We start from the raw sequence: 24,325 nt of genomic DNA on the forward strand, positions 1-24,325 counted from the left end.
GAAAAACTCAACTAGAATGTTGATACCAACAAAAAAGGAAATAACCTAAATGTGTGATCTTCACTGTTTAGGACTCAAAAGACCACAAAACCTTTGGATGAGCAAGAAAACTCACCTTGAGGCATACTGCATTGGGGGAGAAAAGGCTATTACCGTTGAAAATGTACTAATGAATTGCTTCTTCGTGCTTTATACACTTCTTAGAGAAAGTTCAAATTAGGTCCCCCAAAGGGTGTCTTAATTATGAGAAGGAATATTTTGAAACTCACACAAGCCATCACACTTGTTTGGAAACAAATGACTTCTCAAGATGCAGAAGTATCACTATCAATCACCAACAAGTTAATTCTACATAATAAGGCAGGTTGGGATGCTAACTGATCCATTGTGGAATGCTGTATCTAAAACTGATTACAACAGCACTCAGAATGAATGCAGCCCTCCAAACCACTTCTTTGCTCAGAAACATTCATCTCAATTAGAAGGAGCGCTTCATAATGGTAATGCTTGGTTTCAAAAAGTAGGAAATAAATCAGTTTTTGTAAGACACAACAATCAATCTGTTTTGAGGCTAAGAAGTTTTGTTTTGTTTTGTTTTGTTTTGTTTTTTTGGTTGCTGTCGTTACTCACAGAATTGCCATCAGGACTCTTAGAACAGCTGATATCTCCAAAATCAGGTGCTAAATGTGTCCTAAAAGAAGCTTCCATGACATAATTTTTAAGTCTCAGTTGTTGAAACTTTTAAGTAGCAACTGCATTATTGAACTAGATTTTTCGGTACCCTTCTCTGTTCTGAACGCATGTCAAATTCTTCTCTGGAATCTCATTCCACTTTATAAAACAAGTGTAACTTTAACTGAAAATTCAAAGGGATATTGTGGATCAGAGTAAAAGTCTGAGAAAAAATTACCGTATTCTTTGCTGATATTCACAATCTAAGTCAAGAAAGTATGTCCTCAAAGTCAAAATGGACATTTGACTATCAAATGAAACATTGCTACATAAGCAATGTGTAATCGAACATGCTTAACAGGTTTCTACAGCACATCTTAAAGAAGTGGGCAGACAATTCTGTAATACTACGGAATACACTGATTCACGTTAAGTATAATACCTTGATGACATTCCTCAGCCACCTAGAAATCAAAATTTTAAAGGGAGAAATCAAGTTTAATAGAAAGGAGGTAATGTATTTATTAAAATATTAGCAAGCTAATAAAGTTGTCTTTATGGTGGTTTTCTATCAGACCATGACCATCCTCAGAAATTAGTGCCTAGGACCACTACAGAAAGGATAAACTGCAGCATTTCCAAACATACTTCCATAGCTATTGCAAAAATAGTATTTTTCTGTATAGCCAGCCCAAAGTTGATCAAGTATTTCTGATAGCTCATTCTACTCATAATGATCAGCATACACTTTTGTCTGGATTCTTACTTGCTTCACTCTTTACAAAGAGAATAATTACTCTTGGCTCTCAGAAGCGAAGATAAGAAAGACTAGCTTGAACTTGCTAACTGGATTTATTATTGTTTAGCCAGGTTTTCTTCCCGAATAAATTTAAAACTTTTCACTCTCTGAAGCTGCTTTCTTCTGCTCAAAGGTAAGCATCCTTATCTTTCTTTGTCTTCACTCTAATAAAGGAGGTTCCCTTTTCTAACCGAAAGACTCATGACCCGCCTACAAGATCACAGGAAGAAAAGCCTCCATAATTTACTTAAAACATGTCTTTCTAGAAAATAAACACAGCCATGCAAAATGATGTCATTTGGAAACATAAGTGGTCACAATTCTACGTAAATTTATCTGCTTTGTTTTAAATAACCAAGGAATTCCCTATTAGGGTCAATGTTCTCTGTCTGTAAGTTGCTAAACATTGATGCTACTGGCAGAGGATACTACTGTATTTTCCAAACATATAAGCACGGCTATAGTTATTAGTATGTAAGTACATTTGTCATTAAAATTGTGTAGTATATGTAAACATATTTGTCTTACTTAAAGGAACTACTTTTCCTCATAATATATTATCTTTTAACAATTATCTAAAAATATATTTACTACTAGCCAAAAATAGTACTCCTCCTTTGAGTAGGAGGAGTATTAAAATTCATGTTAAAAAAAGCAAGATTGTTAAGGAAAATGCAACAGGAAGAAAAATACCCATAATCCTGAAATACACAATAGGATAACTAAACTCATTATTAACCCCCATCTTTAAAGAATTAAGGAATAATTTGTGAATGCCATGACATTTTAAAGTGGGATTAGCAAGTCTTATTACTGAACTAACCTCTCACTCTTAGTGCAAGAATTAAATATTTGCTCTGCATTTAGAATCACAAATCGAAAGTTTCAAGGTTCTTCCAAGAATTTCATAAATTGAGAAATACAAGCCAGACGTTTTAGATAATTAAGAATGTATTAAGGGATGTGCAAAGCGGGACTGTTGATGCCTTTGTAAAATCATTTATTTCAACTGAAATATTAAAATCTATAATGAATTTTAATTATACAGTTACTCTTAATTCTAAACTCTGTTCATAATATACTAGAAAGACAACAAATACTCCTCCAGGTGGGCAGTTGGAGGGTGGGGTGTGTGTGTGCATTATATTTTAAACAAATTCACGAAAGGAATCAAATCACCAAGCTCTGTTCAGTTGCAACACCCTCTTTTGGGGTACTCTTCCAAGCTCTCCAAAGATGCCAGTCCTTTTTTTTTTTTTTTCCTTTTGACAACAGAAGGGAAAGGTAATGCCTGAACACATTTCTATTTCTAGTGAAAAGACCACCCAGTGAATTCTGCCAGAGCCTGCAAATGTTTGACAAATACACTGTCAGAAGATAAGAAATAGAGTATTATAAAGAGACAGTCCTGTTCTCATATCTCAGCTGTCTGGGGCCCTGTAAAAAGTGTTTGGACAGCGCTCGCTCTTTCACTCCCATTGCACGTACCCAAAAGTACATGGAAACTTTCCTCTAGCTTTAAATTATAATGACTTCAGATAACAAATGCATTTGCTGTATTACACGACAGAATTACTCCTTCGCCTTCCTTTGCAATAAGAATTAGTAGCAGGTTACCCTCACAGCCACCTTAAAGGTGAGGCAGTAGGATGGAATTCAAACTGCATAATGAGCTGTTCAGCAGAGATCGGAAGAACCCACCTCAATCTAAAATACTCGACGCTTCTTCTAATCTGCTGTAAAACACGATTCTGACTTAGACTGAGTTGCAGACTCATAAATCTGTAACTGTTTAAATGCCCCCTTCGGGATGTTTGTTTGCTTCCAGCCCCATCCGGAGTTTCGAGCTCAAGTTTCCGTCGACACCCACCACTCCCCACGCCGCCCCAAGCCCCTTTCCGCCTTCTCTGCTTTCCAACTTGGTTCCCCGGTAGTTGGAGAAGCTGCGCGTTTCCACTTTCCCGGAAAAGTGGTGACATCCCAGGGCTCCCCACTCGCTAGAAGCCCCACAGGATCTTGGAAGACTCCTCAGAAGACACGGTGCCCACCACAAAACTGGAGGTCACCCGACCAGGGCCAGGCGGGCTGGACTCCCTGCCCCCACTCAGCGCCCGGGCTGGGCTGCCGTTCTCGGGGAACCCGAGAGCCTGGGGCTCCCCGGAACCGGGGCGCAGCGCCCAGCTTCTCCGGCAAGAGGCACGGCGAAGGTCCCACCTGAGCTGGCAGCCCGCGGTGTCAGACGCGAGGGCGGGGCGGGGACGGGGAGGCCGGGAACCGGGAGGCCAGACCCGGGCAGAGCCCGCCCGCCGAGGGGATGCTCCCGGGCCACCCGGGCTGGCCAACTTGCGGCCGCCTCCCAGAGCAGCTCGGGGAACTGCGCCGCCGTCTGAGCCAGCTCCCGCCCTCCCTCCGGCTCCGGCGCCGCGGCCCGGGCACTAGGACCCCCGAAAGGAAGGAGGGCGCGCCGGCGGCGGCGCCGCACTTACCGCGCTCGGCTCGCCGCGCCGCCCGCTCGCTACCCGGCCGCCGCCGCCGCCGCGTCCACCCGAGCAGCGCGCACACACAGCACTTGGCCAAATTCAAAGGAGCCGGGCGCCGGGGAGGGGGCCCCCGCGGGGGGAGCGGAGTGGGAGGGGGGAGGGTGCGGGGAGGGGGAGCACGGCAAGTGTTACAACTTCCTTCCCTGCCCACCGCCGGGCCGCGGCGGGCGAGGGACGCGGCGAGGGGAGGGAAGCGCGCGCGGAGCGCCAATGAGTTCACTTTCTTTTTCTCCCCCGCGCTCTCCCCCTCTCCCTTCCCGCCGGCCCCCTCCAGCCTCCTCCTCGGCTGGCCAGGCCGGGCCGGAGTTTTCGGTCCTCGGCCCGCGAGCCAGAGGATGGAGGCGGCGAGGCAGGAGGAGGAGGAAGAGGGAAAGGTGAGGAGGCGAGCCGGGCGCCGTGCCAGGGAGCAGCATCCAGGGCCTTAACTGGGTGACGTGGGGGACGCGCCGGGCCGAGGGTGCCCGAGCCCAGGCGCGTACACGTGTCCGTGTGTGTGCGAGAGAGTGTGTGTGAGAGAGAGCCGAGGAGAGGAGCCTACCATGCGCTTCCCCCGTGCGGATCGCGGGAGAGCCCAATCGCGGGGCGAGCTGGACCCGGCCGTGATCATTTATAATCCCGGACTCCTCTGCGCCGCCACTTGTCAAGATGACAGGTACTTTATTTCTTCTTCTTCTTTATGCAAAAAAAGAGATTCCTCATTTACTGCCTTTTTCTGTCAAATGGGATTTGCTGGACTGAACCACGTTCGCCGCCCCTCCCTCCTTCCCTCCTCCTGGCCGCGTCGGGTTCGGGAAAGCACCGAGGCTCCCATGCTGTGACCAATCAGGGCATCTACTACTCTGGCCGTGATTTAGGGGTCATCCATGAATAACACTTCACGCTGATGAATGGCTCTTGCCGGCTTTCGGCTCTGATGAGGGGTCTGCCCGCCGCTGATTGCAAACACTAATGAACTTACAGCGCCAAGTGAAATTCACACGCACCAACAAAGTGCGGGGGTACACGTGTGGGGGTCTGTCTTTTTCTTCCCCGCGGGGCCCCGAGGAGGAACAGTGGGAGGGGCGGGTAATTGCTTTGGACCTAAGTGGTAACACTTCTCCTGTGTAATCAAACCTCTAACCTTCTTCGAAAACTACTTTTCTTGACCTTCCTTAGGGTGGGCATTTCGGGTCAGCTGAGTCACCCGAGGAGGTGGGAGTGCAAGACATTGCCAGGAAGATGGATTCCGAGGCTGAAGGGTGTAATTAAGGATCTCCACCCCCAGTAGGAGGCCAGTCCTTTCCAGAGTCTCTGAAAATGACCCGCGCCTTCCCTTCCAGAGTGTCCTCCAGTCCGAGGCTGCAAAGTGCAAATGACCTTCGGACGGGGGAGGGGGCTCTAAACACAGACTTCCTCACAAGCCCCAACTCGGCTCTTTCGTAGAACAAGTGTCTGCCCTCCGTTCAAGCGCCAGGACCTCCAGCGAGCGCGCCCTGGTCAGGGGACAGATTCTGGAGGCCTCTAAAAGTGGCACACCTCACATTTTTTGCTCTTTCTCTCTCTGTCTCTTTCTTTCCCTTTCCATTCTCCCCTCTGATGAGCAGCCGAACGCTACCCCTGCCTAGACGTTGTGTGCTCTGGGAGGAAAATAAAAGTTTACCGCTGTGCCCTAGGCACTGCCACTTTCCACTCAGTCAGGTTCCCTGGGAAACTTCGGCTCCCCAGCCCCAGCCCCCTGGCGTGATGATAGGCCGACTGGAGTAACTCTAAGTTTCGGCTGCTCCGGAGTTTTGGACCAACCAATCTGCGTCCTTAGTGGAGCAGATCGCTGGCTCTTCGGGGCCCGCGAACCAGAAAGCACTTTTATGTCCCAGGATCCGTTGGCGGCCGGGCTGGGCTGTGGGCGCTCTGGGCGGACAAGCGCGCGTGCCTTCTCTTGGGGCGCCCGAGAGCACCCCACCTCTACCCCGGGGGTAGTTGAGAAATAGTGCCCCGGTCCGCCCGCATCTGTCCTAGGAAACGTGGCAGAGGGACTGGTGCGCCGGAGCCTTCTCCGACCTCCCGTTCTCAACTTCAGATTTCACTGACCTGCATCTAACCTGACTCCGGCTGGATGAAATATACTTGCATTTGTAACCACGTGCACGCAGAATCAGAATGCCTCCTAGGAATGCCCGAGCCTTTAGGGTCGAGTTTCTCCAAAGTTTGGGGGTCGAAGTGACAAGGAGAACCTCAACTTGAATTACTATGCCCAGCCCCGCAATCTGAGTTCCCGAAGTTGCTATGTGACCAAGCCCACTGCAATGCCAAGAAGTAGCAATAAGACCTGAATAAAGAATCCGGCTCCCGGGCCACCCGGGGCGCCAGTGACCCTAAGCACCACAGGTGCATCTTTGCGGGAAGAATCTGGAGTCGCCCTGGGGTGGGTCAGTCTCCTTCCTGCCACGTGTATTTCACACTTGGAAAAGAGAAACAAACAAACAAAAACAAGGCGGCGGGATCCGATTAATTATTAGTCATTCCCATTTTCTTAAGAAAACTTGTCAGTTATGGTGTGTCCCAGGTGATACATGACAACCACACAGTCAACTTAAAATCTGAATCCCTGACACGATCACAAGGGAATTTCAAAGGTGTTTCATAAGTCACATTTGTGGCCCAGTCAGTTCCCACAAAAACATTTTAAGGGTTCAAAACTTTTCTGAAGTGTCCAAGTAACACTCTCCCTGATTCTTTCTTGCTTTGCTGTCTAGGAATACACACAAAGGGAGAAAAGACACTGTCCCATCGCAAACAGGCCAGAAGAGCTAAATTGCTGGTAGGTCAGGAGGGAGTTGGGGTGAGGGAACTGGCGCGTTTCCGCTTTTCAACTCCCCCCCCAACCCCCACAACCTCCATTATCTCTAACGCTGGTAATACGCGTAGGAAACAATAGAACTCATAAAATTTAGAAATGGTAATAAATCTTGGAGACTGTCTCTAGCCCAGTTCCCTGGTACAGGATAGTCAGAATTTTTCAGTATGTGGTGCTGAACATTCACACTAATTGGATGCGGTGCAGACAGAATACTCTGGAACTCATTAACACGGCCCTGTGCACTCTCTGCCAGGCGTCGCTGGTGGACAAAGCACGCAGGTGTCCTGCTCAACGACTCAGGCGCGCTTAAGGCGCAGCCCGCCATCCCGGCAGCTTATGTGTGCTAAGTTTGGAGCTCGGCGGGTTTTTCCCCCCTCCCTAACAAAGAAGTTCCATCATTTAAGGCCACGAGGAAACGCTAGTGGTGTGCAGTGCCAAACTGTAGCACACGCCTTCTCCTCCAAATGAATCCCTGGAAAGCAGAGAGGCAGCCTGCTACGTGACCATCAGGCTGTTTGCCTCGCTGAGCTGTTGTCGTGGGAGGGCGGGGACCGTGGGTAGTTCCCACCGTGCCCTCGGCTGCAATAAAAACTCGAGCGGGGAGAAGAAATGCAAGACGTCGCTGTCTGTTTTGCAAGCCTCTGGCCGCTCACTTGCAAACTCTGCCGGGCGCTGCTGGTGACTTTGCCGTGTTAACGCAGCCGGTCGTGCACGAGATAATGGGACCGAGCTGGCGGCATCGCCCTCCCGCGGGGCCTCCCTGTCACACTGATACGCAGCTCTCCGGAAAAAAAATGTTGCGGAGCTCCACTCGCAGCCCCTACCCTCTCCCCTGGAAATGCTGGCCTGCGGCCTCTGCAAGCCTCTATAAAGTGCTGGGGAGGAGGAGGAGGATGGCCTCTGGACACACTTTGGGGTTAGTAAGAATCTGACTGTGCCATCGGGACTGGGATGGGGTGGAGGGCCACCAGCACCTGCTCTGCTGCTCCATCAGCTCCGCTCCTCAGCCGAGGGTCGCTCCCCACCTGAAGGTGATGCTTGTCTGTTATAATCAGCTTCACGTGCGCCTTCCCTGGGGGGCTGCTGTTTGGGGGGCTGTCAGTTTTCTCCTTCTGTCCTAAAGCTCCAGCCTGGAGCTGAAGGGGCTGGGTGGCAGCTGTTCCTGCCTCCCTCCCGTGGGGAGCAGCCGGTCTCGGCAGCCACTTCCTCCTCTGACAGGCGGGGCTCTCAGGCGTGCAGAAGAGGGGCACTGGGTCAGGCAGGTAGGAGGCTCTCCAAGGAGGCTCCTGGAAACCACTCGACTTCCGAGGCATGCTTTGGACTTATTACTGAGGCAAGAGAAGTCTGAGCACCGGGCTCAAATCCACAAGGTGCCTGGCTGCAACCTCTCCCACTGCGGGGCTCCGGGCAGGAATCCTGACCTCCCCGCACCTCCTTCCAAAAGACCAGCAAAGCCAGTAACCCCACACCCATCCAAAAGGCAGCTGTATCTCAACTGAGACCAAGTAAGTGATGAGCCCCTTAAAACAGAGGCTGAGGCCCGTAGTCACTGAGGACAACAAATCACTCTGCATGTCGCAAGCAATTAATCTGGAACAATTTACAGCGCTGGAAGTGAACTTTCACACAGAAGTCTCTCAAGTAGCTCTCAAGTTATCATCAGGTGTTTGGTACCCCCCGCCCCTCCCTGCAAAAACAAGTAACTTCTTTCCCTTGGCAGTTCGATGGTGGGAAACTGCAAAACTAATATTCTGATCTGATCACTGACAAAGTCATCAAATTAAATGACTGTAGTGGAAAATATGCTTTCATTACCGTAATTAAAGCAAGATAGGCCTCTCTCAATGGACATGCATCCTGGAGCCATTGAGCGAACTGGTGATCAGACAAGCCAACCTTTAAATGGGACCATGCTTTTCCGGGACATTAGTTTGTGTTCCACTGCGCAAACCGAGCCTGCACGTGCCTCTGACCTTTGGTGAGCACACAGTTGTGGAGCATCGTCCAACTGCTGACTTGGTTTTGCTTGAGTCACCTCAAAGACCCTGCTCTGCAAAGGATTTTGAACACACAGGCATCTTTCCCCATTTTGGTTTAACTCTGCACATGTGTTTAAAACCTGCCACATTATTCCACACTAAAAGATGCAACCTGTATAATGAATAGTTATCATGAAGTGCCTTGTAAAGTCTGTCATATTTTCTCTAAACGTTTTAGTAAGTAGGATGTATACACTATGTGTAAGGAATACATGCAGTATACAGTGTATTTAAGATACAAGTATATAGAGTATTTAAGTAGGCACTTGCTGCTGTCAAGGTTTATCCTAAATTAGTGACACAGAACAATTTTGTTAATGATACAGTGTCCTTTAGCTATTTCAGAATCCAGACTATAAATTAACTTGTAAACATAGGTTTAAAAAAAAAAAGGGATCACATGACTATAATTCAGTGTCAGACCCACTGGAAATCTCTTTTCCCAGAAGTGCCCTCCTCTCTCCTTCCTTTGCCAGCTCCCTACTCTGCAATGTCCTGTATTTTGGGCCCCTGGAACACCTACTTATGAAATGGCCGATTAATGATACCCCCCTCCCTCAGCAGTGCTCCCACTGTGTTCTCTGCATGCGTTAAGCGATGGCACTGTTCTTTTACGTGGGCCTTCCCCAGTAGCTGGCAACTCCTGGAGCACCAAGCATTGGCCTTCTTCCTCTTTTAAACCCACAGGGTCCGGTAGAAAGTACTGTCATGTGGAAGATGCTCAATAAATGGTTGTTGAATGAATGAGTGAGCACACAGATCAAACATTTTCATTGTACTCGGCCATTCTCTCTTTTTGTAAAAAGGACATGTCATAAACGAAATTCGAAAACCTATATTTCCTAAGCAGGTTTTTCTACTTTTCCTGTCCATCTGTTCTTTGAATGGCACATAGTTTAAAAATTCTAGTCATGAGAGCAAGCGACATGAATGTAGCTCTGAACTTGCTTGACTGATTTCGGAAACATAAGTAGAAGTAAAGACAAAAATAATAGGAAAAGGCGAAGGCCAAATTTGGTTTCCTCTTTTTCAGTAAGATGTAGCATTTATTGAAATTTGGGGGGTGAAATGTAGTAAGCACCTATTATATGCAGATGCTGTAAGAATTTTCTGTAAAATAGGACATGATTTATGAAACCTTGATTGTCTTCTGCATTTCCTTTGGATCTTTAATGGTGAGAAGTGAGGAGCCTAACTAAGATGACTGTTTCTCATTTCTTCAAGACAAGGGTTCAGCTGGTACTGGGAAACAAGCTCTGTTTGTTCCTGTCTTCTCAGGGGGACTGTTTCTAATTGATCTGGCATGGAATTTAGTTGGAGATGTGTATGTTGCAACTGAAGCAGAGAGCCTGTATGCTTTGTAAAGTGATAACCATATGGGCCTTATTTGAAACATCTGAGGATTTTCGACATTAACCTGGGTTAAATTGAGCTATAAATTCAACTCAAATGTATACGTCTTGACAAATTCGTCATCACTTGAAGAGAGATTCAATCCATGCTCCCCTCAGATTAATAAAGATGATGGCCGCTTATCACAAATGCAAAGATTCGTGGTGATGAAGTACCATAATGTTGTACTTTGCACTGTTTAAATGCAAATTGCCCATATTAAGCAGACATTTTCTACTGTTATCACTTTCAGTAGAATGGAAATGCTTAAAAATGATCTCTGGGTAAAGAAAAGGATATAGAGTCAAATCTATTTCCTCTTACACTATTTTCAAGTGCACTTCGCTCTCATCATGAAGATTTAATTAAGCAAGCCCAGCTCAGCTAAAAAGCAAAGCGGCTGCAAGTTAGGTCTTACGGAAACGTAGTCAGGACTTCCACAAAATAATGTGTTGACTAGTCTTCATTTAGGGATCTGAGCCATCTCAGAAGGTTAAAAAGACAACAGAATTCTGGGGCTCCCATCCCCTCCTTCTGAATATCAAATTGGGAGCTTACACTTTGTTACAGATAATAGTACTAAGTTATGGATGTTGATGGTCCTTCCGCAGCAGCTTTCAATTGCCTTGAAAAAGATACAGTTTCTTTAATTAAAAAAGCTGCACAGAACTAATCCCTCTAGCTGCAAAAAGAAAAGTTTTAAGCAATCTCTTTCTGCTCTGAGAGAGAAAGGCAGACAATACCATAACAGATCAGAAACGTAAGCTATAGTGTGCAGCCAGGAACACAGCAGGGAACTGAATACTGCTCCGACTGTGTCATTTTTTAATCCCCCATCCCAGTTTTCCCCCGTCTGACCTCATGCTGAGATGAAGTTATCACAGAAGACAGCTTTCCTCTTACCAATGAATCCAACCCTGGATCTGTATTATCCTGAGCAGATCAAAACACCGCTTTCATCAAATAGCATTATCTGCATAAAAGGCATGCAATTGCCCGATAATTTCACCCAAACTATGCTATTCATTTAAAGGACAAGAAGAGAAATGTAATTCATTCCTTTTGGGGGGTGGCAGTGAAGAGTGAGACTTGGGGGAAGCCAGAGGCTGGAGCAGCTGACTTACCCCTTCACTCATGGGAACTTTCCTGTTTCGCAACACAAAATCCCAAGAAGGGGTCCATTTAAAAGTCCCCCTACCCCTGCGCTTTAAGATTAATTGTTGGAGCAATTTGGTGCAGTTTGAGTGACAAAAGTGTAAGTTGTGTAGAAAACTGGCAGTGAGAAATTACAAAGCTTACTGATGTCATTAGCCATGCTTCCCTGAACCCCAATAAAAACATCATATCCAGTAAAATTGGAGAAGCATACGAATTAGCTGAACAATTGAGTGGAGTTTAACACAACGTTGCGTTGGTGGGGGAGGTGATCCGACTGGAAGATCTTTCCATCCATTATGAGAAGCTTGAATCCTTAGGTTGGGAAGACAGACATGTGTCCCACAATTCTGAGTGGCTACTTTGAAGAGTATTTAAGAAATCTTAGGAGTAAAGACTAGCTCTTTTTGACTTAGAAAATACTTTAGCCTCCTTCCGATTTTCTTTTCCATTTTATGTTTAAACAGTGCTCTGATTTGCATTGTAGACGGTATAAAATGTTATAATGGGGTTCTCTTTAATGGATCCTAACTCCTTATTGAATGACATCAGTTGTTTTGCTCAAGGTATCATGATCGGTTAGAGCAATCAGACAAAACCATTTGTGTCAAGTAAATGGCATTACTAAAAAGTACTAAAACTCCCGTGTGGGTGACCTATTAGGTAGATGTTCATATCCTTTACCATATGTATTACTCACCAGAATTTTAATGATTTAGCTTGAAAAATGTAAATCTCCTGCTCAGCCTTTTCAGAATTTACTCTGTAAACTGACCCTGTAAGAAATCCAGGTTAATCCCTATCCTTCCGTCACCCAGACAATATCTACACACAAAAATGTGTAGGACAGACAATCAGCGGCTCCTTGCAGAAAGAACAACATTAACATGCTTCAACCCACAGGCCAGGAATCCTCCTGGGAATTCTTGAGCCCGGAGAAGGGCAAAGAGTTTTTCCCTTGAAAGAAAGACATACCGGCTCTATAAGAAATTAACCGTAGCAATATTATTTGTCATCATTGGCATCTTAATTACACGTAGGTATTCTCTAAAGCATTTAAGTGTAATTAATAATCAGGTTTTTTTTTTTTTCCCATACCACCTTTCTGAAACTACAACTCGATACTGAGTTGCGCTCGTAAGGCTAAAATCTGTGTAGCTAAACGGTCTGCTTCGCGGTGAAGCTCAAATTCATGTTTCCACAATATCGCTTCATGACATACAAATTATCTTAAATTTAATGTGATTAAGCATTAAACGATGGTATTTCCTTGAATTTAATGACAGTACTATTTTCCTGTCAAACTTGATTACCAGAACCAGCTTTCACAGTGAACTGTTTAAAATCCCAAATCATTAACAGATCATTTAGGGTTCAGTCCCAGAAAACTTCTTCTCTGTGAAATATCAACCAAAGACACGGAAGGAGAGAAGGGAGTTTCACATTTTGCTCACAGGTGTGTGTGGTGTGTGTGAAACTGATTTTAGAAGAAGTCACAATTTGGTCTGAAAATGCCGGGACAGAAATGCTGCTTACATCGTCAGTATCCCCTCTCCTCTCAACACACGCATGTAACAGGTTCTCATTCATTCATCCTCATGGACTATTTATTTTCTCGAAATAGCCAAGCATCCCGTGGACCCCTGGACCCATGTGAGACGGAGACAGTGAGAAAAATGGCTTCCTTAGGGCTTTAGAAAATTAAAACGCAACACAGGATTTTGATCTTTTACTCTCTACTTTCACTCCAAGCCTGTGTTTGAATCCGACTGATTGGTCTACGCCGTTGAAAATGGATCATTCAGAAATCCAGAAATTCAGAAGCAAATCCGATGGCAGTCACATGAGTTTGTGTCTGGAAGGCTGAGAAATCAACTTCATGGATGTGTGGAAGTATTTGTTGTTTGTTTTATAGGTGACACCAGAAACAGCACTGCCCTCAGAGGACAAGCTCCCCAAACGGGGCAGGAAAAGGTCTGTTAGCATTCTAGGTGTCCCCTTGGCTGAAACTTGGGTGCGCTTTGCTCTGAACTCCGTTAAGACCGCCAAGCCTCGTTTGCACTGTAGCGAGATAAATTCCTAAGAGAGGAGAGCTGTAGATTAAGTCATGAAAAGGCTAAAGGACTCAGATTGGAATAAAGCAAGTTCAGACAGGCAGCATGAACTGATTTTTAGTTTCTCTGATGAAGACGTCGCTCTGGGTTTTGTTTAGTTTAGGGAAAAAATCTAAGAAGCCCAGCATTTCTCCAGAAGAATGGGAGAAAGAACCTCTGCTGGGCAGGGAAAGTGACTTTCTGTTTACCTAACACTTCTTTCCTGGTCTCCAAATCCAGCACTTTTAATCCACAAAAATCTATGAAAGACCAGGATGGCCCTTCCCCCTCTTTTATCCTTGGATAAGAGATCTAGGAGGGGGAGAAAAAAAAAGTAGGCCATGAGAAGATTATGAGCTAAGAGTCTATAAAGAGGGAGGAAATTGGCAGAGAGAGAATCTGAGTTCGGGGAAAGAGTAGGGAGATACAAGCTTCAACTGAAGATAAACTCCAGGGATGCTCGAAGACAAGAGGGTGCCTGCGAGAGTCCTGGGTCAGAGTCCTGGTCTGATGCCCTGGTGTAACAGAGATCTGCATTTATCTTCAGTCTCTCCATTGACACTGATGAGTGAATCCTGGAATCGTGCCTCCAGAGTTTGCAATGTTACTTAGAAACGAGATTTGGATTTCTTTTCAAACTTACTAGAAATCGACCTTTATTATATTTTGAAGGTTTGAATAATCAGGAGGTTCTAGATTAGCACTTGATGATTATCTTGATAAGAAACAGGCTGACCAAGCCTGTGGTAGTCCTAGACCAAAGTTTTTCTGTGACCTTTAGACCACGTGTATCAGAATCACCTGAGGGTTCTTAATAAAATTTACATTCCTGAGCCCTAACTGAGCTCTTCGGGATCAGGATCTCCAAGGATGGAACCAATAAATTAGCATTTTCAACAAGCCTTCCAGAGCATTCCTATTTACAGAGAAGCTGGAGGAATACTGCCCTAGGCTAAACCCTTTACAAAAGGCAACTAGCTGTCTCTGTTTTTTATCATTAGCCGATTAAAGAGAAACTGTGGCAAATAAATCTAGTTGAATTATTTTCCAAAGTGACACACTCCTATTTAAGGTAGAAACCAAAATTCACAAAAGGAAGAGGGTGAGAATGTCTGTCTGAAGAAATTCCAGCTGGAAATTCAGTAAAACTTCCCAGTTGGATTTTGAATCTTTTTAAGAGATCAGAACACTTCGAGATGGCATTTTCTCTGTATCTTAGTGGGTGGCTAACTGAGTACTTTTTGCTGACGACATTGTTCAGTAGTACACAAACAATTCTAAAATTATATAGATTTTTGAATGAACCTTTATATATGCATTCGCTCTATTTATTATCAGAAATGAAAGAATTATTTGTGGGAGATAGAATCAGAACTGATTCAACATGTCTAGTTTTTAAACAGAAATCAAGAATAAATATATCCACAAAGTTAGGAGCTTTCTTTGGAAGCGAGGCACTTTACAGGTCGGCATCCCACGCTATTTCCAGGATGGCTTTCAGAAGCACTGCTCAGGCGGAGAGCCCTTACATTTTTAACATAAAGCATTATCTCTACCTTACAATCAGGTCCTTCTTTTGCAGTTACTTGTCTCTGAAGGATGACTTTCAACAAAGCACTATTATTATATGTAAGGCTGTGACCTTGCTTTCCCTTAGGTTACACATGTAAAGTCCTTATTGTGAATAGTAGGGAAAACATTCAAAGAAGTCTTTGGATATCGTCTTAACCATGAGCTAAGTGTTATTAGCATAATTGGTCCTAACTCGACTGTGACTCCTCCCGGGCTTCACCTTGCCTGCAAGAGTTCTTTCTTATAGACAGTGTGCTCCACACCTACCCTGCGTTATCTCCTGTATCCTCATGACAACTTCAAAAATAATTACTACTATTGCCCGTGTTTAAAAGATGAGAAAATTGAAAAATAAGTCATTTGTCCAAGGTAAGTGGGAGAGCCAGGATTGATAACTCTTGATTTCAGAGTGCAAACACTTAGCAATGACACGTACTCGAAAAGGAGGACTGGAACCAGTCTGATCATCAGCTGACCTTTTGTACATGTATATAAAATCACATACACACAGAAATACGGAGCCAAGCTTAATGAATGAGGACTGCCTCTTAAACAAACACCATGCCAACGAGAATTCCACTGGGAAAACACCTTTTTTCTGTTGCTTGAAGCTATTTTTGAGGAAAGTTAATTACTTTACAACGTGAAAAATTGAACTTGACAAAACTTTAGGTCCTGTTCCACAGCCAGATTATTTATCTGTCTTTATGTGTTAAACAGATTTACAATAAAACTGTCCCCAATATAACATATTTTATGATTGCTTTATCTAGTTCTGTAAACAAAACGACTGCAACCATCTAGTGCATGTATTAAAATGATGGCTTAAGGTTAAACTTGCGGAAGATTCCAATTCCAGAATGATGACTCTTTGATAACGAATCTATGCAGGATAGATTTAAATCGCTATTTTAAGGACCAGATATCATAAACATTTGGGTTGATAAACTTCTGCGACTCTGATGAGAAATTTCCAGGAAGGCTGTAACTGCTCCAGCGGCCTTCAGCTTGCAGAAGTTGGTAATCCTCTTTAAAGGGCCAGGAAAGGTAAGCAGAGTGAATCGTAAGCTTGTTGCTACTTGAAATGACAAATCATTGAAAACCTGTCCGTGACACCTTGGGGAGTAAATGTGGATAATAATGGTTTATGTGTGGTTGCAAAACAATAATGAACCTGTCGAATCGATTGTTCTGAATGGCAGTGGATCACAGTGGAAGGAAAAATACACATCCTTATTGACCTTTTGTGCATTCTCACACTTTTCACTCTTGTGATTTCTGAATGGTTTCCTTTTCTATTTAATCATGCAATGCCAGATTAACCCTAAGATTTTTACCTGTAACTCTTCCTAAAGGCAGAATTTAATATAAAGAACTGAAACTGAAGTAGAAAACAAACCCCAAACCCATTATATTTGCTTCTTTATGGAGAGAATCTATGATGATGGGAGAGTTATTTTAGAAAGGACTTAATAAAAGAACAGACTCATGTTCATAAATTAAAAAAAAGTGAACTACGGCCTCATCTCACTTTATTAATTTTAGTTCTGTTTGTAATGGATGCATATTAGTCCAGATAGAACGTATTTTGTCATGATCCACAAAGCTATTATATGATTGTACTGGGCACATTAATTTTACACGTGGGGGGCAGGCCATATGTTGAGGGTTAAGTTATAAAAAACAACCCAACACTCAGCACCTTTAGATTTTATATTTAAGTCAACACAGTTCATGTCACAGAGAGCCACTGAAAGGATTAAATTAGTTTACGAAGATGGCCGTGGCCAAAACCCACTTGATACACCAAAGATTGCCACCAACAAACTGAACTATTTGTCAAGTAATGATTTCACTTCATCCTGGGGTCAGATCTACCGCCCCAGAAGTAACAGCAAGTCCTCCCTCTGCTTGTGTCATGAGACATGGTGAAAATCCAGGGAGCGAGCGTTTACGCATTTTAAAGGCTAATAAACTCCATAATAAACATGGAGTTGATTATGAATAGCTTCTATTCATCTAACAAATTATTGTTCTTCCAGTTCACATCACGTAGTAGAAACCAAAATAAAGTATCTTAGTCACAGGCTTCATGTGATAATTTCTGTGAAGTGATGTGACAGGCTTCTAGCTTTGTCTTAATTTTAAACGTTTGTTTAATACCATGTAATACCATCTGCACAGGTCTAAAGATGACAAAGAGGTACACAGGATGGATAAACGGTCCTCTCTCCCTGTGGGGATGCGTTATGTTGAGCCGTTGTGCTCATTCAACTGCTTCTTTTAACTGGTGAAGAAAATGTGCAGATTAACTGGGTTCACCGACTTGGACTAGGGAAACAGACTTCTCAAAAAGTGGCCTCCATGGTGGTTGATACAAAGCCTTCCTTTACTAGGCTCTTACTCAAACCCCTGGTACAACAATTCGGTGTCTGTTAACCCCATGTGACTGAGTGTTAATCAGTTATAAAAAGAAATGTGATATTTATGTGTATGAGTTTGATCTGTTGAATCTTAATAGTGGTGATCTGTTGTGGATCATCTTTTTTGATATCAAATTTTGGTGAGAATACCGTTAGTGGAATTTTTTCATGTTTATCCAGAAAAACAGCCTTGCAGTTTAGTATTTTAATTCAGTTAAACCTTTATCTGAAAGGGTCATCATTTCTTTAATTTGGATAACTTCAATTGTACCCAAATATAAAATCCTAGATTTCCATTAAACTGGACATTATTTTTGTAATCATGATTTCTCAGACCACTCTCTCTCTCTGAAGTGTATTTAAGAAAAAAGCTTGCTTTGCCTAAATTTAGAAAAATACTACAATCTGAGTTGGAGCAGTGAGCTATTCTGATCATGGTTTTGTTCCTTTGCAATATTGTAACTAGATTAGAAACTTTACAATAGGAAAAATACTAGCTAACTCACTATAGATTTGCATATTTGGAGATACCCACAGATATATCTGTATATTTGTGTGTGTATCTATTTGTGTATATGGATGAATAGAAGGCTAAGGAGGGATAAATTACGGATTGGTGATTAACAGACATATTTCTGTAAATAAAATAGATAAACAACAAGGACATACCGCATAGCACAGGGAATGACATTCAATTTCTTATAATAACATATAATGCAAAAGAATCTGAAAAGAAAAAAATATATATGTATCTATATGTATAACTGAATCACTTTGCTGGACACCTGAAAGTTACAGTGTAAATCAACTACACTTCAATAAAAAAATTTTAAAAAGACAGAAGGACAGACACATATGTGTCTATATTTATATCTATATTTCATAGTATAGTTTTATAGTTTGCCTTTGTTCTAAAATAAACTAAGCTAACACAGTCTCTTGGACGCATATAATCCTGGATGTTTTAAAAACACTGCAATTAAGAAACCACCTTCTTTCTCTTAATTTACTACTTGCTTAATACATATTTACACCTAAAAAAGAATCAGTGTATCTTAGAAAACTTTATATGATTTCTTTATAAATCTCATTTGTCGAAAGGCTTATTTCAGCAACATAAAGTAGAATACCATCCTTTATGTGGGATTTACTCTTTGGTTCCCTTGTTTTAGTTATCCTTTTCTACCTAGAGCTTTTAAATTCTGGGCTTTTCCTGATTGGTGACATATTATTACACTCTTTTGAGCAAGGTGTTTCTGCTGATGCGTTTGATCATTTCAGTTACTTTATTTTGTAATTTTTTGGTCATGAAAAAAATAACACCTTAAAATTTTTTGATGGTTCTTCATTTAGGAAGCAAGAATTCTGAAGAGTGAATTCAGATTAATATTGGACAATACAAATTAGTCTATTTCTAAAAATACCTATGTCCACCTTTTCCTCTTCTTTGTATCACACATTATGGAATAGAAGTAGATTTCCATATCTGTAATATAAATATTCAAAGCTAAGCATATTTAGGTGCCAACTCATATTATGTATGCTTAACACAATTTATCTACTACTTACTGCTTTTTTAAAAAACTATTTGCCTTAGTAACATTTTTCACATGGCATTTATTATGTGAATTCAAAATGACTTAATAGTGATAAACCCTGTGGAATGTTAGCTGTCTCACCTGGGAATGTGACCATTATTCCTATTTTTCCCATGTGCTTTGTTGCCACAGATCTTTCTGGGTAACCTTAAATTAAGGTGTTTTCCTCCCTCATAACCGGTTGTAATTTTTTTATAATGTGAATAATTGTAATGACAAAGTTAATTTGAATACGAGGATATGACAGGAAGAAGTCATTACATTTAACTCTAATTAATTGTGAATTTTGGGAAAGTGGGTAGTAAGAGCAAACAGAAATTTACAACGTCAAATCTAAGCTAGTTACTTAAGTTGATTTTTTTTGAATTTTTCAAAAACATGAGGGATGAATTAAAAAGTAAGTTATTTTTTGATGATAAATTAGAAGAAAATATTCAATTCAAGCTATATATACATATACACACACACACCATCTGCACATACACATACACACACACTAAGTAAGGATTTCCAAAATTCTCAAATTTACTAAATAGATTCTTATTGTTATACCACAGGGTGATGTCTTATTTTGGACAGACAGAAAGAGAAAAATAAGTTAATATTGAGTTGTTCTCCTTAAAGAAAACTTGAATCTCAAGTTTCTTTGTATAGGGAAAAAGGAACTATTAAAGAGATATTTTAAATTGTTGAAAAAAGAAAAAAGTACACCAAAACTTAAATTTTGTTAATAGCTCTTCTGCTAATAGCATAACTATAGATGATACTAAAAAAATGCCTACATAGAAAAAAAAAGAATAAAAAGGTAAGATGCATTATAATAGGGAAATGAATTATCATATAAAATAGGGCTTTGAGAGTTTTCCTACAGATTTTTTTTTTGTGGCTCTTTTGACCAAAATGAAAAAATAAAACATTATTAACAATACTGTTTGGTAATGTAGACTGATGAACTATATTATAAAATATTACTATAATTACTGAACAAACCTATAATTCTTTATACTATATGTTATTCATTTTAACTCACTGTAATATATATAAACTAACTTTCTGCTTAAAGCTGCTTAAACGTTCTAAAAACAAATTAATTTTTTTCACCTAAAGCAAAGATTCATTTAATAACTTACATTTGATTTATTTATAATACATATCCTGCCTAATTTATATTCAATTTCCTTAATATTCAAATTTGGTCACAGTAAAATATACTTTAGCAAAATAAAACTGACAAAGAAAAACAAAAGCATTGCAATTTTTTCCATCCCACGTTAATATCCCTTTCTGAATATCCTAGTTTGTGCTATATGGGCTATATAATATTTAAAACAAAATTTTAAAAGCATTGCTTGCTTGTGACTTCATTTTTGAGAAAAGAGTGTTTCAGTCAACTCTGTCCTGCTTCAAGAGAACAGAGCTCCTTTTAAAAATGCAGCAAATAGTTTCAGCATGATCTTTTCCTTTATGTTTTATTTAAAGTGTTAATGGAGTAAGTCCACAATTCACATAATTTATTTTGAAACACTTTTGTTCAGAATAACGCATTGTCAGAACAGTGATGTACAGGCAAGCTCCCTTAAAGAGCATGCATCAATTCAGTTCCCTTTTGAAGCACATTGCCAGTGCCCTCTAACAGGGCACAGCAACATTACATAAATCATCTTATATGAAAAATTAACATGACATCAAATATTTATAAATATTAATGTGTATGTTAATATAACCAAAGCTGTAACAAACAATCATAACCTTGCCAAGTTTCCTAGGACAGGCGCCGCTGATAATGATATCCATTATCTCTGGAGGAACGCACAATTATGAAAGTTACACACAGGATGCTATGTTCTTAGCTGCTTTTAAATTTATCCGTTAAATGTCTACCTTATATATAGTATTAACCCTTTACGCACACATTCTTAAGAAACAGAAGGGCAGTTGGTGTGGGTAAATATTTTTTAAATCATTTTTATTTAAGCGTTTACATGGAAAGTCCCTGAATTTTCACGCGACTTTATGCATACTTGGGGTATATGGTAACCTACAAATAAATTCACTTGAATTGATCTCGTTAACATGTGCTTAATTCTACATATGCATTTCAACATACGTTTGCTACACTTGGTTTAAGAAAGCCACCCCCTGCTAAGGTGGATTTGGGGCTCTGAAATGTAATATCTGAGGTTATCACTGCTCTGCCCAGAAAAGTTCTCTTTCAAAGTGTCTGTGTTGAAAAGAGGCTGGAAGTGGGTCATTCGTGGATTTACCCAAACTCAGGGCTGTCAAGTCCACAGGTAAGAGTTCTGATCGGACCCTGTGTGACTCATAGATCATAGGCATGGTCTTCTAGCAGTTTTATTTTTGGGTTCCTTTTTCAGATTCAGCACTGTCAGCAGATACAGTTAATTTAGTCCACCAACACAAAAACAACGTGATTTCAGATGAGTAGGGAAAAAGGGCCACCATTTTATAGCTGTGCGTAGATGCCGGCTCAGTCAAACCAGGTTCAGAATCCAACAGGTTTTCAAGGGCAAAGGAAGAAGGTAACTTTATTTGCGGACAAATGGACTTTTGGACTGAGGATGCTTTGCTTCCCGAAAGACAGCTCAGTAAGAAACCTCCTGAACCCGCCCCTCTAAATCTGCTCCCAGCTAGGATGATCTTCGTTTTAAAGCATCCAGTGTCTATTTCCGGTCTGACTCCTCAGTGTTACAAACAGACTCTGCTTCTGCAGCGTTGGACTCTGGAGCGAATCTGCTCTGTGTCACTCGGGGTTGGGGATGGGTTTAGCTGTGGGTGGTGGGGAAGACATGTGAGCTGTGTTCCCACTTTAAAGATTTTTGTCCATCTCCTAGATCTAGGGTTCTGTTTGGGACACTTTGTTTCTGGATAACAATTCTAGTTCTACTTCTTTCACTCTCTGAAAAAGAAAATATGCAATGAGTAATGTCTCAAGTGGTCAAAAAATGCCACCCCAAATACCTTCCAGTAAGAGATTTGTTTTATTGCAAATCTTTAAAAATATTCTTGACTGTACATGGGATGTTAAACCTAATACACACTTCACTACTAGTTATTTCAATCAGATAAGAGATCAAGACTTAACTGGTATCATTCTTCAGCTGGTCAGATTTTTCAGTGGGATCCCAAGCAGTGAATTTGCAGACTAGAAGTTACCTTGGTACTTGTTTAATTTAAATATGTATTTTAAACACAGTCTTTCAAATCTCCTTCAAAATATGTTATCATATTTGCTATCAGTAATTTTACCCTCTCATCTATATTATCATATCATTTATTTTTTGGCCATTATCACAAACACTTAGTTATTCCTTCCATCTTAAAAAAAAAAAGAAAGCTTTATCTTAATTTCTCTGCCATCTGCTGCCTCTTTTTAATTTAATTATTTTTGCTCTTCCTGTAGAAAAACTCCTTAAAGGATTGCCTATACTTGATGTATCCAAATGCTCTATGCTGATCTTCATTAAATCTAATCAAGCTTTCATTCGCAGAAACCACTCTTGTCAAGGCGGCAAGAGATGTCCACGTTGCTGAATCCCACGGCCAATCCTCAGTCTTCATTTCACTTGAATCCACCAACAGCGTTTGACACAGTTTATCACTTTCCCCTCCTTGATCCACTTGCCTTCACTTGGCTTTCAGGACACCATATTGTCCTGATTTTCCTCCTGCAGGTCCTTCACTGATTCTTATTCCCAATCTTTTAATTTTGGAGTGCTCCAGGGCTCAGTCCTTGTTCCTCTTTCTCTGTCTTTCTAGACTCATTTCCTTGGTGAACTCTCCAGCCTCAAAACTTCAGTACCGCTTATGTGCCGACATCTTCCATAATTACATTTCCATTTCAGATCTCTTTCTCTCTCTCCTTAAATTCAGATTCACATGTGCAGTTATCTACACGACATTTCTAGCTGGTTGCGTAAAGAAGCAATTTCAGATAAATTCGTGTGGAACAGAACTTCTGAGCTCTGAAATCTGCTCCTTCTGCCGTCTTTCCCATCTTGGTCAATGGCGGCCCCAACACTTCAGTTACTGTAGCCAAAACCCTTGGTGGTCATACTTGATGCCTCTCTTTCTCTCACTCCCCTCTTCTGATCTATCCAGAAATATTTTTTTAGCTCTACCTTAAAAATACATCCAGACTCTGACCTATTCTCCACTTTGATCACTATTCTGTTGCGCCACGGTCATCTTTTACTTACGTTATTGCATAGCTTCCCAACTTTCTGTATCTACACTCACTCCCTCACTGTGTATTCTCAACCCAGCAGCCAGAGTGAAGTTTTTGGAATATAAGTCAGAAAATGTCACTGTCTTTCCTTGAAATCCTGCAATGCTTCTACATGTCACTCAGCACAAAAACCACAGTCCCTGCAATGACGTCCAAGGCCCCACTCAATCTGATCAATCTGACCCCCTGCTACTTCTTTGACCTCAACTTCTAGAACCCTCCTCCTTTTTCATTCCACTCCAGACACCCTAGTCTCCTCGCTGTTCCTTAAACACACCAGGCAAGCTTCATACCAGGTACTTCCTCAAAATCCTTTCTACTGACTCCCTCACTTCTTTTTATTACTTCCTTAAAGTCTTTCTTCAAATTTCTTTTTCTCAGTGAGGCTTCACTTGATAGCCCTATTTAGAACTGCAAATGGCTCTTCCCCCATCCTCTGGCACTCCTGATCTCTTTTACCCTGCCCTGTTGTGTATCCTATTGTATGTAACAGTTACATACATAAAAAGCACCTAACAAAATCCAAAATCCATTCATGATAGAAGCTCTCAGGAAAGTAAGAATAGAGAATTTCCTCGACTTGATAAAGACCATCTTAAAAAAAAACAAAACTACAATTAACATCATATTTATTTGTGAAAAACTGAATGCTTTGCCCCTAAGATTGGGAACAAGGCAAAGATATCCCTCTCATCACTCTTATTTAACACTGTACTGTAATCCTAGCTGGTGTAAATCAGACAACAAAATGGAATAGAAGGCTGGAAAGGAAGAAATGAAATTGTCTCTGTTTGAAGATGACATGATCATTTACGTAGAAAATCTAAAAGAATCAACAAAAAACCTCCTGGAACTAATAAGTGATTAGAGGAAACTTGCAGGATACAAGGTTAATGTACAAAACCCAATTGATTTTACATAAACCGGAATGAATAAGTAGAATTTAAAATTAAAAACACA

The 24,325-nt window shown here is 41.7% G+C and overlaps 1 protein-coding gene across 2 annotated transcripts in view; it reads right to left on the reverse strand.

The window, feature by feature from the left end:
• The window catches only part of TENM3 (teneurin transmembrane protein 3), a 1,525,061-nt gene that overhangs the window by 535,184 nt on the left and 965,552 nt on the right, over window positions 1–24,325 (reverse strand). The window contains exon 1 of one of the 2 annotated variants that reach the window (XM_072950499.1): window positions 3,958–4,098. The exons of the other annotated variant lie outside the window; for it this stretch is intronic. The gene's annotated coding sequence lies outside the window, so the exon portion shown is untranslated. Of the gene's footprint in view, window positions 1–3,957; window positions 4,099–24,325 lie in introns of those variants that run through there. 2 annotated transcript variants of the gene reach the window in all.

This window comes from Vicugna pacos, chromosome 26 (assembly GCF_048564905.1).
Source record: "Vicugna pacos chromosome 26, VicPac4, whole genome shotgun sequence".
In the NCBI taxonomy this organism is placed as follows: Eukaryota; Metazoa; Chordata; class Mammalia; order Artiodactyla; family Camelidae; genus Vicugna; species Vicugna pacos.